The sequence below is a fragment of the Lynx canadensis genome, chromosome F2, assembly GCF_007474595.2.
Source record: "Lynx canadensis isolate LIC74 chromosome F2, mLynCan4.pri.v2, whole genome shotgun sequence".
Taxonomy (NCBI): Eukaryota; Metazoa; Chordata; class Mammalia; order Carnivora; family Felidae; genus Lynx; species Lynx canadensis.
The window spans coordinates 24,216,583-24,238,753 of record NC_044320.2 but is presented as its reverse complement, the minus strand read 5'-3'; positions in this window follow the sequence as shown (position 1 = coordinate 24,238,753).

Sequence of the window (22,171 nt, the reverse complement as noted above, 5' to 3'; positions counted from 1 at the left end):
CATTATATGAGCATAATCAAATCATTGGCCATTGGCAATTCAATCTCAAACCCCTCTCCCCTCACGGGAGCTAAGGGAAATAGAAATAAACATTCAAACCCTTTATTCATAGCTGGTTCCCCTGGAAACCAGGCCCCATTCTTAGGTGCTTCCCAAAAGTTTCCTTGTTAACATAAACCCAGTAGTGATGAATACGTAACATGACACTCATTTCACCTTTATGGCTCTGAAGAGATTTCAGGAAGTGAGAACAAAAGACCAAATATTATGACAAAATATGTTCCATTGCTCTTATCACTCAGGAAATTCCAAGGCTTTTGGGAGTTGTTAGCCAGGAAACATGGACAAAGATCAAATACATATGAGAAAAATATTTTGGCCATGCAAATAACCAAATACACATTTATTTTACATCACAATAACAATATCACTATAGTACATTTGTCACCAACCAATAATTATTAATGTTAACTAAACTCCACAATATATTTAGATTCTTTTGCGACTGTGTTTATTTCTGTTTCAGAATTCTATCTATAATGCATTTCATTTAGTCATTTTTCTCTTAGGCTCTATTAGACTTAAGAATGACCCAGGTGTTTCTTGTTTTTGATAACCTGGATGATAATGAGGATTACTAATCAGGTGTTTTTCAGAATGCCCTTTGATTTGAGTTCTGATATTTTTCTCATGTTTAGACATGTGTTAAAGGTTTTGGGGAAAAGGTCATAGAAGCAAAGTGTTATTTGACGCTCATCGCATCAAGATACTTGCTGACATGACTTAATACTGATGATGTTAAGCTTGATTACCTGGCTGAGGTACTGTTACGTACTTCCACTCTAAGGTTATATGTTTTCTCACTTATTTGGGAAAAGGTCAACATGCGTAGCCACACTTAGTTGGCAGGGAGTTATGCTGCACCTTTTTGAGGATATTATATATTATATATAATTAGTTATATATATGTAATTATAATATTTGTATAACATACAGCTATATATAATATAATATAATATAATGTAATATATAATAGCTATATATATTACATATAATAGCTATATATATTATATATAATAGTATATAACTTTAAAAAATAAATTGAGAAAAAACACAACAGTCAAGTAGAAGCACAAAGCATAGATTCCAGGTTAAAAACAAAAACTTGATTCAAGTGCATGAAGTTCATTATATACTGAGAAAAGTTTCAACAAAATAGGAAATAATAACTTAATAATTATATTTAGAGAATACAGATATTTAAAATATATAAAGTAAACATTGGTAATACTGCAAGGAAAAAATTTACAATAGTTTTCAAAAACCCTGTGTCTATGATAACTCAAGCTGATAAGGATGCAGTAAGCAAATAGAAAAATGTAGACAGTAAATAAATGTGATCTAATTTCTGTATACATAGTGCCACTAATATATGGAGAATTCACAACGATTTCTAGTATTCACAGAATGTTTACAAAATTGACCATGTATGAGACACTGAACTAGATTCAACTAATTTTCAATCACCATTAAGAGCATATTTTCTATCATTGTTAAATACATACATACATACATACATACATAACAAAAGGTGAAGAAAAATTTTATAACCTTTTGTTTGTTTTTTTAAATTTATTTATTTATTCTGAGAGACAGAGATAGCGGTAGTGGGGGAGGGGCAGAGAGAGAGGGAGACAGTCCCAAGCAGGCTCCACACTGTCAGCACAGAGCCCCATGCAAGGCTTGATCTCACAAACACTGGGATCATGACCTGAGGCGAAACCAAGGGTGAGACACTTAACCAACTGAGCCACCCAGGTGCCCTCCATAACCTTTTTAATATTTTACTTCTTAAATAACTTCCAGCTCAAAGAATCATAACAGAATTTAGAAATATTTAAAGTTGTATAACAAAAACACTACACGTAATGTTACAAACCTTACAATGTTTGTAGCAAAATTCATTACCCTGTTAAACACAATATTAGAGAACAAAAGTGACTGGAAAGTAGGGAGATAAACTTTCAACATAATGAGTTACTCAAAGAATAATAGGACAAATGGATAAAAAAGAAGTCTCTCTTTAAAATATTAAGACACATATTAATGAAATGGAAAAGAGAAAAAAAATAGAATCAACAAAGTCAAGTATTTGTTTTGAAAATAAAAAAAATTTAAAAACCTTCAGACTAATCTGTGAAAAAATAAACAGAATTATATTAAAATGGAAATGAAAAAAGGTGAAGTTATAAATGTCAAAAAGGTAAAAAGCAGCAACAACACATGCAAAGCACAAAAATGGAAACTTTAATTCTTTAAAAAAAATTTTAGCATTAATTATAATAAACGAGCCTGAAAGTAAAAATAACAGAGCTTTTGAATCTGCCACTGTTTGACATTCAGTACACAGACTCCTGAAGAAACTTGTCTTAATGACCAGGAATTATCAATGACCTCTTTATTTTTGTCTGTGATTCTCAACAAAGGACTCTGAAACTGCCATCCACCTATTGGAACTAGCTTTTTATGATGGTAATGTTATTCTTCAAATTACAATGTTGATTTTTTTTCCTTTTTTTCACCGTCACCACTGCAATGTTGAATTTCTTGATGGAAAAATAAATCCTAGAATCTTAGAATTACAAACTAAAAATTCCTTCCTATGGTTTTGTAATCTGGGTTAACAAAATGATGGGAGAGGAATGCTCTGAAGAGACACCAAAGAGGGTGCCTGGGTGGCTCAGTTGGTTAAATGTCTGACTTTGGTTCAGGTCATGATCTCACAGTTTGCAGGCTTGAGCCCCTTGTCGGCCTTGCAGTGACAGTGCAGGGCCTGCTTGGGATTCTCTCTCTCCCTGACTCGTGCTTTCTTTCTCTCTCAAAATAAATAAATAAACTTAAAAAAAAGAGGGACACCAAAGAAAACCTTATATTATTTTGTAAACCTTACAATCTCTTTCTAAAAATATGCTTCTCTTAAGTTCAGGCTGCCTGGGTACTGTCTCACTGTCATGGTTAGAAGTGTTTATGTGGTCAATAAGATATCTTTGGAGTTTGTCCTGGTTAGTTTGGACTGTTATAACAAAATGTCATAGACAGGTGGCTTAAATAACAAACATTTATTTCGGGGGTCTGGGAAATCCAAGATCAAAGGAACTGCATATCCAGTGTCTGGAATAGCCTGCTTTCTTGTTCCTTGATGGTCATCTTCTCACTGTATCCTCAGGCGGAGGACAGAGAAAGGATGCAAACTCTTGTGCCTCTTCTTATGAGGGCTCTCACCACATTTAAACGGGCTCCACTGTCATGACCTAACCACCTACCCTAAGGTCTGACCTCCCTACACCATCATATTAGGGGTTAGAACTTCAAGATGTGGAAATTGTGGCCAAAAGACCATTCAGCCCACAATAGAGTCTTAGAGTGAGATGGACTCCATCACCACCTGACCTTGTTTGTAGGGGGGTTGGTGAGAAGGGTTCCTAAGACAGAGAAACCACATTTCTAAAAAGTGAGGATGGCTTAATACATAGTAATATATGCATTCTCTTAGCATTTTGTTAGATTTCAGTTATTTGTCATGTCCATTTAGTACTCCATACAGAAGAGGATAACATTTTCGTTAACTCAGTTTGGGTTTTATGGTGACCATATTTTTTTTTACTAAAAGTTTTATTCTTTTCTGATCACAAAAAAAATTTACATTAATTATCAAAAATAGAAAAACACAAAGAAAAAATGCATAATCCAAGTCTAAAATATTTTATTAATATTTTGGTGTGTACCATTCTCTTTTTCCCCATGTGTGTTGCATTTATGTGTATATGTATATGCGTAAGCATACGACAAATGCATTAATGGTCACTTTTTGATTATAGAAAATTATAAGCAAAGAATAAAACCAGTTTCTCCTGAAGATTTATATAGACTAAATTGGGTTGAAATGTATTGAGATCAAAATATAATATAGGAAGCAATTCACTTTTATGATATAAATGCCTAAAAGGCACAAATCATCCATCCAGTGATTCTGTCATTCAAACCGATCATTGTTCAAGCAGTCATCCCTCTACTTTTGTCTTCAAACCATTTTCTGTATTGAATAAGGAATATCATGATGTATAAATTATGTGTACACCTACAAACCTGTAGGCGATGCTTTTTTTTAATAATGTGTCTTCATGTAAGTCTCATAACATTTCATTTAAATTGTTGAAGTTTCTAGGCTGTAATTATCTTAAAACATGAGTTATGCCTCTGTCTTCATTGATTAATCTCTCCCTAAGTTGCAAAAAGGTCTTATGAACACTATTAAGCTAAATTTATGATTTTCTTCCCTTCAAAAAGCAAGGAGCGTGGGGTTGTCCCTCCTCTGTGCTTCCATAGCACCTTCTATAATCCTTCATTTTAGCACTTACCTCACTGTGCTATAATTACTTGCTTGCATTTGTCTCTCCCATTAAATAATGATCCCATTAAAGCAACGCCTATTTCTTATTCCACCCCAAATTCCTGGCACCTAGCAAAATTCTTGGCATACGTAGACTTCAGGAAATAATGGTTAAATGAATGAAACCATCAAACCTCTTATATCACTGTCACCCGCTTTAATGGCACAATTTGTATAGCAATGTTGACAGAATGGCCTGCTTTCATTAAGTTATCTTTAGAGATTTCACAGCTGCTGCACACACATTGAGTCATCCTTAGGTTTAGCAATCCTTATATAAATTTACAAATCATTAAAGAATTTAACATGGTAATTGTGAGCTACTCAGGTGAATAATACATTTACAATTACTAATTGATTTCTGATTTGGTCTTTGTCAACATCAAAAGAGAAAGGACCAGTAATCATTTCACAATATATATGTGTATCAAATCATCAGGTTATATACCTTAAATTCACACAGTATTATATTCCAATAAAGATGAGGGAAAAAAAAAAAGACAGGTTAAGAAAAAAGAAATAGGACCTGAACATTTTTGCAGGACATCCAGAAAATCACACTGGACCTTCTGTATTGAAATTCAGAAAATCTCTACATTTAGAAAACTGTTATGGAATAGAATGGTTGCTAATATCTGGAGAATCTCTGTCCTGTAGAAAAAGTTAAACAACTTGTTTTATTCTAAAGTACATTAATTGATTTAATTAGCATGTTTAAAAAAGCACTGTCTGTACAAGTCATGCTAATTAAGAACTAAAACAGTGATATGTACAGAATTGTATTAAAATATTTAAGTATTTTAAGTAATTATTGGCTTCATCCACCAGTACCAATGCTCAGAGCATTTTTAAACACTCTACTATCAGACTGTGTATTATATTCTATTGGTTACCTACAATGGCGACAACTTGATTCTTGATGCTAAGAATTATAATAGTGTATATTTTTTTTATCTTAAGGAACACAGCTAAACTTAACAATAGTCTAGAGATAGCCCGCAGCATTTTAGGACTATGTATGCTGAAAATGTGTGTGATTTTTCAAAATCTGGAAAGGCTTGGCCCTGAGGGTGTTTTATGATGACATTTTGTGAGAGGCTGGCCAGAGGTAAATCAGGTGCTTAAAGTTAGTGAAAGCATTTCAGCTCTAGAGTTCAAGTTTGAAAATGTAGCTGAGCTAAATGTATAGAATGAAACTATGTAAGTTTCATGTGAGTCAACTTCAGGCTTAATTTAAAATCATCAACATTGAATCAGATGAAGCAACCAAAACTAGGAAAGCAAAAATAATACATAATTTTCAAAGTTAGGTAGGTTTGGTGGTGGCTATTGAAACTCCAGAGAATAATTCATTTTACTACTGCCCTCTGTAGCTTGGAATATGTGAAAGAAGAAACCCAGCCTGAGGAATGTTTTGGAAGGAGCTGGCCAAAGTGAACTCTAAGCTAACTGCAAATGTTAATAGCAAAGTATGTCAGTAAAGATAGAGACCGCCCTGCAACTCCTCAGAGTCAAACTCATAAATTTAAATGCCAGATTGATATATTTATTTGAATGCTATATAAACATTCCAAACATTTGTGCCTTCAAAATCCTCAGTTTTCCCTATCCTAGTTAAAAATACCAAAATCTGCTGTGTCTCTCAAACCAGAGATTTAGGAATCATCCTTGATTCCTGTCTCATTCAATTCCACTGCCAGCTCCTGTCATTGCTATCTATAAAACATGTCTGAAACACATCATCTTCTCTCAGATTCATGGCCTTTAGTCTAGCCACCTGCATCATCTGACCTAGACCACCCAGATGGTCTCCTACATGGTCTCTCTGCTTCCATCTTGAATCCCGTCCATCTTTTCTCCAAAGGAAAGCCAGAATAATTTGCACTAGCATAAATCTGCTTCTCTCTCTTCCCTGCTTAAACCAGTTGGATATCTTCCAAATGAAATTTGAATAAAATCCATACTCTGTGTGACCTGGCTCTTATCTCTGAAAAATTTGTTTTCTGATATTTCTCTCTCATCAACAAATCTCCATTTATTATTGGTCTGTTTAAAAACATTATTTTTTAATTCTCAAGTTAGTTAGCATACAGTGTAGTCTTGGCTTCGGGAGTAGAACCCATTGATTCATCACTTACATATAACACCCAGTGCTCATCCCAACAAGTGCCCTTCTTAGTGCCCATCACCCATTTCCCCCAATCCCCACCCGTCAACCCTCAGTTTGTTCTCTGTATTTAAGAGTCTCTTATGGTTTGCCTCCCTCTGTTTTTATCTTATTTTTCTTTCCCTTTCCCTAGGGTCATCTGTTAAGTTTCTCAGATTCCTCATATGAGTAAAATCATATGATATCTGCCTTTCTCAGACTGACTTATTTCTCTTAGCATAATACTCTTCAGTTCCATCCACATTATTGCAAAAGTCAAGATTTCATTATTTTTCATCACCAAGTAGTATTTCATTGTATATATATACCACATCTTCTTCATCCACTCATCAGTTGGTGAATATTTGCACTCTTTCCATACTTTTGCTAGTATTGAGAGTGCTGCTATAAATATTGGGGTGCATGTGCCCTTTAAATCAGCATTTTTGTATCCTTTGATAAATTCCTAGTAGTGTGATTGCTAGGTCATAGGGGTGTCTACTTTTGATTTTTTGAGGAACCTCCACAGTTTTCCAGAGTGGCTGCACCAATTTGCATTCCCACCAGCAGTGCAAGAAGGTTCTCCACATCTCCATTTCTCCACATCCTCACCAATCGCTGTTGTTTTTCTGGGTTGTTAATTTTAGCCATTCTGACCAGTGTGAGGTGGTATCTCATTGGGGTTTTGATTTGTATTTCCCTGATAATGAGTGATGTTGAGCATCTTTTCATGTGTCTGTTTGCCATCAGGATGTCTTCTTTGGAAAAGTGTATGTTCATGTCTTCTCATTTCTTCACTATATTATTGCTTTCTGGGTGTTGGGATTGGTAAATTCTTCATAGATTCTTGATACTAACCCTTTATCTGATATGTCATTTGCAAATATCTTCTCCTATTATGTCAGTTGCCTTTTAGTTTTATTGATTGTTTCCTTTGCTGTGCAGAAGCTTTTTATCTTGATGAGATCCTGAGGTCAAAGAGGTTACTGCCTGTTTTCTCCTGTAGGATTTTGATGGTTTTCTGTCTCACATTTAGGTCTTGCATCTATTTTGAATTTATGTTTTTGTGTGGTGTAAAAAAGTGGTCCAGTTTCATTCTTCTGCATGTTGCTGTCCAGTTTTCTCAGCACCACTTGTGAAAGAGACTGTCTTTTTTCCATTGGATACTCTTTCCTGCTTTGTCAAAGATTAGATGGCCATGTATTTGTGCGTCCATTTCTGGGTTCTCTATTCTATTCCATTGATCTTGTGTCTGTTTTTGTGCCAATACAATACTTTCTTGATGGTTATAGCTTTGTAATACAGGTGAAAGTCTGGGATTGTGATGCTTCCAGCTTTTGGTTTTCTTTTTCAACATTACTTTTGCTCTTCAGGGATTTTTGTGGTCCATACAAATTTTAGGATTGTTTATTCTCTGTGTTGTTTATTATCTCTGTGAAGAGTGTTGGTGCTATTTTGATAGGGATTTCATTGAATGTGTAGATTTCTTTGGGTAGTATTGACTTTTAACAATATTTGTTCTTCCAATCCATGAGCATGGGATGTTTTTCCATTTCTTTGCATCGTCTTCAATTTCTTTCATAAGATTTCCATAGTTTTGAGCATACAGATCTTTCGCCTCTTTGGTTAAGTTTATTCCAGGAGAGTTAGAGCATTTGTTGGTATGAGAAAAAACAAACATTCATTTGGTGGTAGAGATATCCCATAGGTAGAGTAAGAATTCTTTTATAAACACACACACACACACACACACACACACACCACAAGTCTGATTATAAACTAGGTCAAAAAGAAATTTTGAGCAGTGGCTAAATCCTTGGTCTTCCTACACCATATGACCAATTTAACAATCTGAATGGTCCAATATTCAATTTAATGGAGTAGTGAAGTCATTAATGTTTATTATGATAATGTATAGAATCCCACTGTTTTATATTAGGATACAGAAAAAAAGAGAAAATTTTCCTGTTGATTTATAAATACTTTAAAAATTAAAGCACTGTCACCAAGAATCAAATTAATTCAAAGAAATTAGCATTTCTAATTTGTTGTTATTGTTATAATGTCCATTCATTAGGAAACCTAATAAGGTCCTTTATTTAAAAATGTTTGTTTATTTATTTATTTTAGGAGAGAGAATGTGTGTGCATGCATGCACAAGCAGAGAGAGAAGGAAAGACAGAATCCCAAGCAGACTCCAAAGAGTCAGCACAGAGCCCAAAGCAGGGCTCGATCCTGCAAACCGTGAGATCATGACCTGGGCCAAAATCAAGAGTCAGATGCTTAACCAACTGAGCCACCCAGGCGTCCCCCTAATAAGGTCTTTTTATTAAATCTTACTTACTCTATATTCCATTGAAATCTATACCATATGTGGTATAGATATAGCATATCAAATACATGGTATAGATTTAGCATAGCAAACCAAATAACAGGTTTCAAATAAATAATCCAAATCAGACATTTAAAAGTAAACTGGTGAAGGGGCAGTAAGGAATCTACTCCTGAAATCATTGTTGCACTATATGCTAACTAAATTGGATGTAAATTTTTAAACAATTAATTAATTAAAAAACAAACAAACAAAAAACAACAAAAAAGTAAACTGGTGGATAGAATAAGTGTCAAGAAAGCATCTACAATATCTCTATCACTTCATCCCCAGAAACATAAGTCTTCATTTGATACATTTTACTGATTCTGCAAAGTAGTTCTTTTTTAAAGCCTCCCCTCAGTGAGCAGTGGATTTAATAGGAATTCTCCTCCCTATGATGTATAACTTTACAAAGCAGGAAGTGAAGCTGTGTCCTGAGGAGGCAATCCTGTGGTCAAAGATGAGGATTTGGGGCAAAGAGACATAAAAAGGTGTGAATCGGCAGAACGGAGTCACCAGACCCAAGTGCAGACGAGAGGCCCACGGAAGAGGGTAGGAAGGGCGGCGAGGCGGTGCGCGCTCCACGGACTGGCGGGAGGGAGCCGGGCCGGAGGGGCGGCTCGCCAGCCAAGCAGAGCCCCCGAGTCTGGCTGGCAAAAGCGGAGGGGCCGGACTGAGTGTGTTCCGACAGCAAGCGCGACTTAGCGTCTGGGAGGTCATAAGTTAACAGCTCTGCTCGGAAAGCGGGAAGGCCGGAGGACAAAGGGAGGGTGAGCTGCGGAGCCCCCGGACGACAGAGCTCAGTTTGGTGGGGAACAAAGGCGCTCGCCAGCGCCATCTCCCCCGCCCATCCCCCAGCCAAAATCCCAAAGGGAACTGGTTCCGGCCAGGGAAATTGCTCGCTCCGCGCAAACACCCAACTCTGTGCTTCTGCGGAGCCAAACCTCCGGCAGCGGATCTGACTCCCTCCGGCTGCCACAGGGCCCCTCCTGAAGTGGATCACCTAAGGAGAAGCGAGCTAAGACTGCCCCCCCTGCCGCCCGCCATGCACCTTGCCTACCCACCCCAGCTAATACGCCAGATCCCCAGCATCACAAGCCTGGCAGTGTGCAAGTAGCCCAGACGGGCCACGCCACCCCACAGTGAATCCCACCCCTAGGAGAGGGGAAGAGAAGGCACACACCAGTCTGACTGTGGCCCCAGCAGTGGGCTGGGGGCAGACATCAGGTCGGACTGCGGCCCCGCCCACCAACTCCAGTTATACACCACAGCACAGGGGAAGCACCCTGCAGGCCCTCACCAAACCAGGGACTATCCAAAATGACCAAGCGGAAGAATTCCCCTCAGAAGAATCTCCAGGAAATAACAACAGCTAATGAGCTGATCAAAAAGGATTTAAATAATATAACAGAACGTGAATTTAGAATAATAGTCATAAAATTAATCGCTGGGCTGGAAAACAGCATACAGGACAGCAGAGAATCTCTTGCTACAGAGATCAAGGGACTAAGGAACAGTCACGAGGAGCTGAAAAATGCTTTAAAGGAAATGCAAAACAAAATGCAAACCACCACGGCTCGGATGGAAGAGGCAGAGGAGAGAATAGGTGAACTAGAAGATAAAGTTATGGAAAAAGAGGAAGCTGAGAAAAAGAGAGATAAAAAAATCCAGGAGTATGAGGGGAAAATTAGAGAACTAAGTGATACACTAAAAAGAAATAATATACGCATAATTGGTATCCCAGAGGAGGAAGAGAGAGGGAAAGGTGCTGAAGGGGTACTTGAAGAAATCATAGCTGAGAACTTCCCTGAACTGGGGAAGGAAAAAGGCATTGAAATCCAAGAGGCACAGAGAACTCCCTTCAGACGTAACTTGAATCGATCTTCTGCACGACATATCATAGTGAAACTGGCAAAATACAAGGATAAAGAGAAAATTCTGAAAGCAGCAAGGGGTAAACGTGCCCTCACATATAAAGGGAGACCTATAAGACTTGTGACTGATCTCTCTTTTGAAACTTGGCAGGCCAGAAAGAATTGGCACGAGATTTTCAGGGTGCTAGACAGAAAAAATATGCAGCCGAGAATCCTTTATCCAGCAAGTCTGTCATTCAGAATAGAAGGAGAGATAAAGGTCTTCCCAAACAAACAAAAACTGAAGGAATTTGTCACCACTAAACCAGCCCTACAAGAGATCCTAAGGGGGACCCTGTGAGACAAAGTACCAGAGACATCACTACAAGCATAAAACATACAGACATCACAATGACTCTAAACCCGTATCTTTCTATAATAACACTGAATGTAAATGGATTAAATGCGCCAACCAAAAGACATAGGGTATCAGAATGGATAAAAAAACAAGACCCATCTATTTGCTGTCTACAAGAGACTCATTTTAGACCTGAGGACACCTTTAGATTCAGAGTGAGGGGATGGAGAACTATTTATCATGCTACTAGAAGCCAAAAGAAAGCTGGAGTAGCCATACTTATATCAGACAAACTAGACTTTAAATTAAAGGCTGTAACAAGAGATGAAGAAGGACATTATATAATAGTTACAGGGTCTATCCATCAGGAAGAGCTAACAATTATAAATGTCTATGCGCCGAATACCGGAGCCCCCAAATATATAAAACAATTACTCATAAACAGAAGCAACCTTATTGATAAGAATGTGGTAATTGCTGGGGATTTTAACACCCACTTACAGAAATGGATAGATCATCTAGACACACAGTCAATAAAGAAACAAGGGCCCTGAATGAGACACTGGATCAGATGGACTTAACAGATATATTTAGAACTCTGCATCCCAAAGCAACAGAATATACTTTCTTCTCGAGTGCACATGGAACATTCTCCAAGATAGATCATATACTGGGTCACAAAACAGCCCTTCATAAGTTTACAAGAATTGAAATCATACCATGCATACTTTCAGACCACAATGCTATGAAGCTTGAAATCAACCACAGGAAAAAGTCTGGAAAACCTCCAAAAGCGTGGAGGTTAAAGAACACCCTACTAACGAATGAGTGGGTCAACCAGGCAATTAGAGAAGAAATCAAAAAATATATGGAAACAAACGAAAATGAAAATACAACAATCCAAACGCTTTGGGACGCAGCGAAGGCAGTCCTGAGAGGAAAATACATTGCAATCCAGGCCTATCTCAAGAAACAAGAAAAATCCCAAACACAAAATCTAACAGCACACCTAAAGGAAATAGAAGCAGAACAGCAAAGACACCCCAAACCCAGCAGAAGAAGAGAAATAATAAAGATCAGAGCAGAAATAAACAATATAGAATCTAAAAAAACTGTAGAGCAGATCAACGAAACCAAGAGTTGGTTTTTTGAAAAAATAAACAAAATTGACAAACCTCTAGCCAGGCTTCTCAAAAAGAAAAGGGAGATGACCCAAATAGATAAAATCATGAATGAAAATGGAATTATTACAACCAATCCCTCAGAGATACAAACAATTATCAGGGAATACTATGAAAAATTATATGCCAACAAATTGGACAACCTGGAAGAAATGGACACATTCCTGAACACCCACACTCTTCCAAAACTCAATCAGGAGGAAATAGAAAGCTTGAACAGACCCATAACCAGCGAAGAAATTGAATCGGTTATCAAAAATCTCCCAACAAATAAGAGTCCAGGACCAGATGGCTTCCCAGGGGAGTTCTACCAGACGTTTAAAGCAGAGATAATACCTATCCTTCTCAAGCTATTCCAAGAAATAGAAAGGGAAGGAAAACTTCCAGACTCCTTCTATGAAGCCAGTATTACTTTGATTCCTAAACCAGACAGAGACCCAGTAAAAAAAGAGAACTACAGGCCAATATCCCTGATGAATATGGATGCCAAAATTCTCAATAAGATACTAGCAAATCGAATTCAACAGCATATAAAAAGAATTATTCACCATGATCAAGTGGGATTCATTCCTGGGATGCAGGGCTGGTTCAACATTCGCAAATCAATCAACGTGATACATCACATTAACAAAAAAAAAGAGAAGAACCATATGATCCTGTCAATCGATGCAGAAAAGGCCTTTGACAAAATCCAGCACCCTTTCTTAATAAAAACCCTTGAGAAAGTCGGGATAGAAGGAACATACTTAAAGATCATAAAAGCCATTTATGAAAAGCCCACAGCTAACATCATCCTCAACGGGGAAAAACTGAGAGCTTTTTCCCTGAGATCAGGAACACGACAGGGATGCCCACTCTCACCGTTGTTGTTTAACATAGTGCTGGAAGTTCTAGCATCAGCAATCAGACAACAAAAGGAAATCAAAGGCATCAAAATTGGCAAAGATGAAGTCAAGCTTTCGCTTTTTGCAGATGACATGATATTATACATGGAAAATCCGATAGACTCCACCAAAAGTCTGCTAGAACTGATACATGAATTCAGCAAAGTTGCAGGATACAAAATCAATGTACAGAAATCAGTTGCATTCTTATACACTAACAATGAAGCAACAGAAAGACAAATAAAGAAACTGATCCCATTCACAATTGCACCAAGAAGCATAAAATACCTAGGAATAAATCTAACCAAAGATGTAAAGGATCTGTATGCTGAAAACTATAGAAAGCTTATGAAGGTAATTGAAGAAGATTTAAAGAAATGGAAAGACATTCCCTGCTCATGGATTGGAAAAATAAATATTGTCAAAATGTCAATACTACCCAAAGCTATCTACACATTCAATGCAATCCCAATCAAAATTGCACCAGCATTCTTCTAAAAACTAGAACAAGCAATCCTAAAATTCATATGGAACCACAAAAGGCCCCGAATAGCCAAAGGAATTTTGAAGAAGAAGACCAAAGCAGGAGGCATCACAATCCCAGACTTTAGCCTCTACTACAAAGCTGTCATCATCAAGACAGCATGGTATTGGCACAAAAACAGACACACAGACCAATGGAATAGAATAGAAACCCCAGAACTAGACCCACAAACGTATGGCCAACTCATCTTTGACAAAGCAGGAAAGAACATCCAATGGAAAAAAGACAGCCTCTTTAACAAATGGTGCTGGGAGAACTGGACAGCAACATGCAGAAGGTTGAAACTAGACCACTTTCTCACACCATTTACAAAAATAAACTCAAAATGGATAAAGGACCTAAATGTGAGACAGGAAACCATCAAAACCTTAGAGGAGAAAGCAGGAAAAGACCTCTCTGACCTCAGCCGTAGCAATCTCTTCCTCGACACATCCCCAAAGGCAAGGGAATTAAAAGCAAAAGTGAATTACTGGGACCTTATGAAGATAAAAAGCTTCTGCACAGCCAAGGAAACAACCAACAAAACTAAAAGGCAACCAACGGAATGGGAAAAGATATTTGCAAATGACATATCGGACAAAGGGCTAGTATCTAAAATCTATAAAGAGCTCACCAAACTCCACACCCGAAAAACAAATAACCCAGTGAAGAAATGGGCAGAAAACATGAATAGACACTTCTCTAAAGAAGACATCCGGATGGCCAACAGGCACATGAAAAGATGTTCAGCGTCGCTCCTTATCAGGGAAATACAAATCAAAACCACACTGAGGTATCACCTCACGCCAGTCAGAGTGGCCAAAATGAACAAATCAGGAGACTATAGATGCTGGAGAGGATGTGGAGAAACGGGAACCCTCTTGCACTGTTGGTGGGAATGCAAATTGGTGCAGCCGCTCTGGAAAGCAGTGTGGAGGTTCCTCAGAAAATTAACAATAGACCTACCCTATGACCCAGCAATAGCACTGCTAGGAATTTACCCAAGGGATACAGGAGTACTGATGCATAGGGGCACTTGTACCCCAATGTTCATAGCAGCACTCTCAACAATAGCCAAATTATGGAAAGAGCCTAAATGTCCATCAACTGATGAATGGATAAAGAAATTGTGGTTTATATACACAATGGAGTACTACGTGGCAATGAGAAAAAATGAAATATGGCCTTTTGTAGCAACGTGGATGGAACTGGAGAGTGTGATGCTAAGTGAAATAAGCCATACAGCGAAAGAGAGATACCATATGGTTTCACTCTTATGTGGATCCTGAGAAACTTAACAGGAACCCATGGGGGAGGGGAAGGAAAAAAAAAAAAAAAAAAAAAAAAAAGGACGTTAGAGTGGGAGAGAGCCAAAGCATAAGAGACTGTTAAAAACTGAGAACAAACTGAGGGTTGATGGGGGGTGGGAGGGAGGGGAGGGTGGGTGATGGGTATTGAGGAGGGCACCTTTTGGGATGAGCACTGGGTGTTGAATGGAAACCAATTTGTCAATAAATTTCATATATAAAAAAAAAAAAAGGTGTGAATCCGCTATCTAAAAACAATAACAATTACTGCAACATAATTAAGAATATTTCCAGTGTGTTTTGAAAAGACTTCCAAGAAGAATTGCCTCATTAGAAGGTGAATGAAAGATGTGTCTGTCTAAATTCTGGCTTTCAAAAAAGTCATTCTCTTTCTCCAGAGTCTCTTCTTTCTTCAAAGATCAATCACCACCTGGCCATATTATTGCCAAGTTGATGAATTACGGAAGTTTTCTTTCCTGACAGCTTTGGCTGATACTGTGTGAAGAGAGATATCCCAGGGGTAGAGAACAAGCTACAAATGAGACAACCAGGGTTTAACATTTTAGTAGAAATAACAGATATGCAAGCAAATAATTTGAATAAACTAATATAGCCAATATTTATTAGAGTTTATCATTTGAACAAAATGGAAATCCGCCTAACTGCCAAAAATCTAATTGATTAATAGTTCTCCCTTCTGCAGCTAATTCAAGAAAATCACACTCCCAATTTGAGTTTGTTAAAGAATATATTTTTATTTTTATGAACCTTCGTATTTATAATTGCCCTCTGCTTTTCAGTTTTACTTCTCTATATACAATGACCGTCACTAAGTAAAAATTGCTGGAAGATACGTAATGCTAATGCTCGTCACTGAGGAGATGGAGAACTACATGAGTTGACAAGTCCTTAATTATATTGATGAATAAAATAAACAACTTTTTAAACTAATTAATTTTGCTTTTATGTTACAGAAAGTAATTCTAACTTTTGTTACATTTACTCTAATGCCCAGGGCATTTGGCATAGCTAAAAATAAAGAATGTATCGTTGCTGATCAGAATGATTTAGAGAATGTTTAATTAGACAACTTGTTGCAAAAATACTTAATGAGTTCTCATGTGAAGTGGAAATCCTAAGTATCTTCCCCTTCTGCCTTAACTCAGACTTGATTAGCAGCTCTGGGGTAATTATGATTCAAAGCACTAGAGTGAGGATATTGGAAAGAGGTGCATTTTAGACTGCAACTAATAAGAAATTATATATGATAAAAAATTTAAATATAATGTATTAGGAATATTGCAGTTTTGCCAAACTATGCAAGTAGACTTGAACTATATTAATTCTTACTATATTTTCTTTTGATTTTGGAAAAGATTTGATTAATATAGTACTTAAAGGTACTTTTAGTGGATATCAAATGCCAGTTTATTTGATGTAATTTATAAATAGATACAAATATACAACTTATAGTGTATATCTACTAACTAAAAATACTTTCCCCCTTTATGTACGTGGCATAACTACATCTACTTCTCAAGGTCTGATTTATCAAGGGCCTGTCATGCCAATGAATGAATTCCTACCTCCAATTTTCAGTTTTCTCCAACACCCCTAATTAAAACCTGCAATTCCATTTTGTGTTTACTGCTATTACTGTTCCATGAGGTGTTTTTAGAACATGACTCCCTAAGTTATCTTCAAAATGTCCACTATATGGGAGTATATATTTTTTTCTTCAGAAATTATATACAATCCCTGAAAAGTGATAAAAATAATTATTAAGTTTAATTAAGAAACTCTATCCTAGATTGTGTGACTTGCCAGAGGACAGGGGTCTTAAATTTTAATTATTAGTTTTAGATATGAAATAACTACAAATGTATGCATAAGTAGTATTCACATTTTAAAGAACAAGATGAATAGTCAGTGCCCAACAGCTGAAGAAATGTAGCCATAATACAATTTTTCTTTATCTTCTTTGAAATTTCATCTAAATATTAAACCCTTTCTCTGTATTTCCCACATCTCTTGGCTTTTGTATTTTCTTTCTCTTTTCACTTATGCTTTGTTCTATTTTTTTCCACATCTATCACTAATTCTAGCTTCACCTCTGTCTAATCTCCCATAAAAACTGCGGCAACACAACATACACTTGGGCTTTCAGATTGCCATCAGACTCATCAGACACAATTAGGTTTTGATCTAATGCTACATTTATGTAGCTTTACAGATGGCTACAAGTCAGGATTTACAGCAGGCACATACCCTTCATCTCATCAGGAGATCCAAAAGCTAAATAGGTACAGAGTGCCTTTGTACACAGACTGTGTACAAAACAAATGAAGCAAGCATAATAACCAAATGATGTTGTTTTTTTTTTTCCAGAAAGAATTCACATTAGCGTTTGTTGGTCACCTAGGCATTATGCTGTATAATCCTAGATCACCTGAATCCGATCAGAAATTGATCAGATTTGAGCCAGGTAGTTAAATCCTTGAGAGGAAGGGTCTATTTATGTTTACTGTTATTCTTAGGATTTATTTCCTTAGTGTTCTGCTCTCCTTAGTGGGTCTTACCTCCCATGATCAGTATAATTATGGATCTCACTTGGTTGTATGTTGTTCCTGTTAGTTCTTAGTAAGTGTGTTTTATTTAAGTTCATTGGAATGTTATCTGTAGAAATCTGTGTATGCTGTGTTGTCAAAATAGCATTTATATTAACTTTTCTATATTATCTGTAAGCATGAACAAAGTATGATCCCTCAAAAACAGACTTAATAGAGATAATTCTACAGTGGATACTATACATCTATGGAACAGGTTTTTGACACTAATTTCTCAAAGGAGATTTTTTCTTTTCTTCTTCAGCATCAAGCATCTATGAGTTTTAATGAAATTTCCCAAGAAATATGATACTTAAATGAATCAGATACTTGAACACAGGGATCTGACTTGAAGAGATTCTATCAGTAGATGAACAGAATCATAAAGTCATATGGAGGGAAGTGGACCCAGAAGGAATTACCTGGGTGCCTTTAATAATGGGGTGGCAACAGAGACATTAACTAGCTTCTGCTGCTTAGAAGATAATAAAATAGAAAGGTGCCTGAGTGAAGTTCTACTTCCCTAACTGGTTTCCTTGTCTTGTGCTAGCATGAAGCTTAGAGTTCAAGTTGGTCTGGTTATTCTTGTTTTTAAATACACAACAAATGGTCTTATTAAACATATGTAATATATAATATGTAATGTCTGTATGTAAGTATATAATATCAGCAATTTGTAAAAGTAGAAATATAAAATTCAAGGAGTGTTTTTGTTGTGAATTAACCTGGGCAACTATCACTAGGATATTAATATTAGTTCATGATTTCAGTTGTTTATTTCCTCATATGTGAGACACTAACTGCCTAGGGTAATAAATTTGTGGAATTATGAGCCACGGCTGTATTACTGCCACTCAGTGATTGGTTCTTTTTATCTCACCAAACATGTAATTTCCATATGGAGTCCTTTCTTGTCTATCATGACATAAATGTAAAATTTTACATATACTATCTTTTAAACCTTGTGTGTTAACACACTAGGAGTATAAAGTATGGCAATAATTTTAGCAGTTGGTCAGCCTTATAGGTAGCCATCTCTGTAAGGTCTTGTTTTTCCTTTCATTATTCCTACATTATGTTTTCCTGTTATACTAAATTTCCTCTTTTCTGACAGTAGATAATACAAATATGAAACATAACTATTTTTTGTCTGAGTTGCTTGTAGCCTCAAGCAAATGTCTGTACCTTGTTGAACTATTAAATAACTAGAAAGATTATATGGAAAATTATTTGGTTTCCTTTTTCATTAGTTTAGTTTAGTTTTGTTTTGTTTTCCTTCTTAGAATATGGTGGGTTTACCAACATAATTATTAACAAGATAATTTGCCTAGCCTCAGATTACTGTCTATCCATTTCCAAAATGCTCCAGAAAAAGATGCTGAACATATAAAACTGAGTTTATTAAAATGTGGATGTAAAGGAGATGTCCCAGGGTTTTATACCTAAGATTGTGATTTTACGGTGAAATTTGCAAAAGAGAGAGCTGATTGGAATTGGCCATAGTTTAGTGCATAATAATTCTGGATTGCTGTACACAATAAGGTGTGGTTCTTAAGAAGTCTTGATAAGCCATCTGTTATTTTTGATAAATAAACTAATTTAGTTGGTCCATTATCTTACAGGAGCAAATATTACTGAAAGCAAGACACTCAGCCATATTTGTCTGTTGTCAGTACTATTTTAGCACAGGATGAGGAAATCATACCTGTCTCTAGTATTATGTAGCATAAGGAAAAGAAAGTATGTTTGGACTCAGTATTTATTGGTTAAGATTGTTGTGATGCATCAGTACTAAGGACTTTCATTTTCTTTGCCCTTGCTTCAAGGAGCCAACAGAAAGAACCTACTTTACGTTTTAACCTTCTGATTTGTTTTTCTCTGTCCAGTTGTAAAATTATTCTAAAAACCCATCTACTCAGAATTCTCACCTAATTAACCCAACTAAAATCATAATTCTCCTACTGAGTTTCCCCTTAGCATTTACCCATGCAGTTCATACTGCATTATTTTGTTCATATTTAGCTCTGCTCAAGTAAATTACATGAACTCTCTGACACACAGGCCAGTTTTCACACCACTGCATAATTTCATTCAGTTCCAGTGGTCCTGACAGTGTCTTATTATGCCTTCATTCAGGTTCCTTCAGCAACTATTTGCCTCATGCATATTATGTCTGTTGTAATTTTGCATGTACATTTGGCTCCCCTCACAGAAAGAATAGAGAATTTACACACAAATGCCAGAATTCTCCATGTTGTATCCTGAAACAGAGACTATTTATGCCCACAGTTGTCAACACAGAAAGTGTTTCCAAGATTTTAGTTACAATAACCGAAAAGAGCATAAGATGAGCATTACTCCATTTAACTACTTTTTTCTTCAAAGTAAGATACATAATTTTTACTGTCTGGAATTAAATTTGTTTTTTCTTATTTTCCAACTTTTCTTAAAGAAGAATATCTTATAAGTGATTGTATTTTCAAAACTTACTAAAAACTTTTATGTTTGTTAAAATAAATTATTGTGGGGCGCCTGGGTGGCGCAGTCGGTTAAGCGTCCGACTTCAGCCAGGTCACGATCTCGCGGTCCGTGAGTTTGAGCCCCGCGTCAGGCTCTGGGCTGATGGCTCAGAGCCTGGAGCCTGTTTCCGATTCTGTGTCTCCCTCTCTCTCTGCCCCTCCCCCGTTCATGCTCTGTCTCTCTCTGTCCCAAAAATAAATAAACGTTGAATAAAAAAATAAATAAATAAAATAAAATAAAATAAATTATTGTTTTTAAAGAGATATTAAAATTAGCCCTATGTTTTATATTTTGATTTTCAGAAAACAAGTAGTATCTGACCTACATTTTCCTTTGTTCTCATCCGCCTCCATACTTGTATGTTTACTGTAGAAACAATAAAGTTTTGGGGATTTTTCTTTTTCAATTAGTGGCTCACTATGCACTTGGATAATAGTTTTAGAAGTAGAGTTGTGATACATTTATTTTTTCTTTATTAAAAGTCCAAATTATATTTATCTGTATTCCTTGGACTTTGTTTGGGTTTTCTGTTTCCTGTGAAATAGTGACCACAAATGGAAAAAGAAAATTTCCACATGTGTCCTGATTTATTATACGTGGATCAAAATTGATTTTTTTATTTATAGGCTTAAGTGGTATTTGTTAAAGTTTAATTTGTAACTAAAAGTAATAGTAGTACACACTTGATCACGACAGCAAAATTATTAGAAATGCTTATAAATACTTGTTAAGAAATAAACAAAATTGTATTGGAAGTGCATCTCTCATAGAGATGGATGGTGATTTAAAACAAAAATGAGTTTAGGGGCGCCAGGGTGGCTCAGTCGTTTGAGCGTCCGTCTTCGGCTCAGGTCACGATCTCGTGGTCTGTGAGTCCAAGTCCCGCGTCGGGCTCTGTGCTGACAGCTCACAGCCTGGAACCTGCTTCAGATTCTGTGTCTCCCTCTCTGTCTGCCTCTCCCCTGCTCATGCTCTGTCTCTCTGTCTCTCAAAAATAAATAAACATTAAAAAATTAAAAAAAATAAATCAAACAAAAATGAGTTTAAATATCTATTGGTAAATATAGTTTCTTTTAAAACTGCAAAGAAAACTTTTTGAGTATAGTTGATACATGATAGTATATCCATTTCAGGTATGCAACATAGTGATCAACATTTCTATATGTTATGTTATGAATCATATGAAAATCTTTTTAATTCCAGTATATTTAACACACAGTGTTGTGTTAGCTTCAGGTGTACAATATAGTAATTCAGCAATGCCATATCTTAGTCCTTGTCAAGAGAAGTGTACTCTTAATCCCCTGCACATATTTCACCCATCACCCCAACCACCTCTCTCTAGTAAGCCTCTGTTTTTCTCTATATTTAAAAGTCTGTGCTTTGTTTTTTTTCTTTGTTCATTTGTTTCTTAAATTCCCCATATGAGTAAAATCATATGGTGTTTTTCTTACTCTGCCTGGCTAATTTCACTTAGCTTTATACTCTCTAGATCCAATCCCCTGCACATATTTCACCCATCACCCCAACCACCTCTCTCTAGTAAGCCTCTGTTTTTCTCTATATTTAAAAGTCTGTGTTTTGTTTTTTTTCTTTGTTCATTTGTTTCTTAAATTCCCCATATGAGTAAAATCATATGGTGTTTTTCTTACTCTGCCTGGCTAATTTCACTTAGCATTATACTCTCTAGATCCACCCATGATGTTGCAAATGGCAAGATTTCTTTTTTTTTTTTTATCACCGAGTAATATTCCATTGTATATGTACCACATCTTCTCTAACATTTGTCTATCAATAGGCATTAGGCTGCTTCCATGATTGGCTATTGTAAATAATACTGCAATAAACATAAGAGCGCATATATCCCTTCAAATTAATGTTTTTGTATTCTTTGGGTAAATGTCCAGTAACACAATTACTGAATCATAGGGTAGTTCTCTTTTTAATTTTTTTAAGTATATTTATTTAT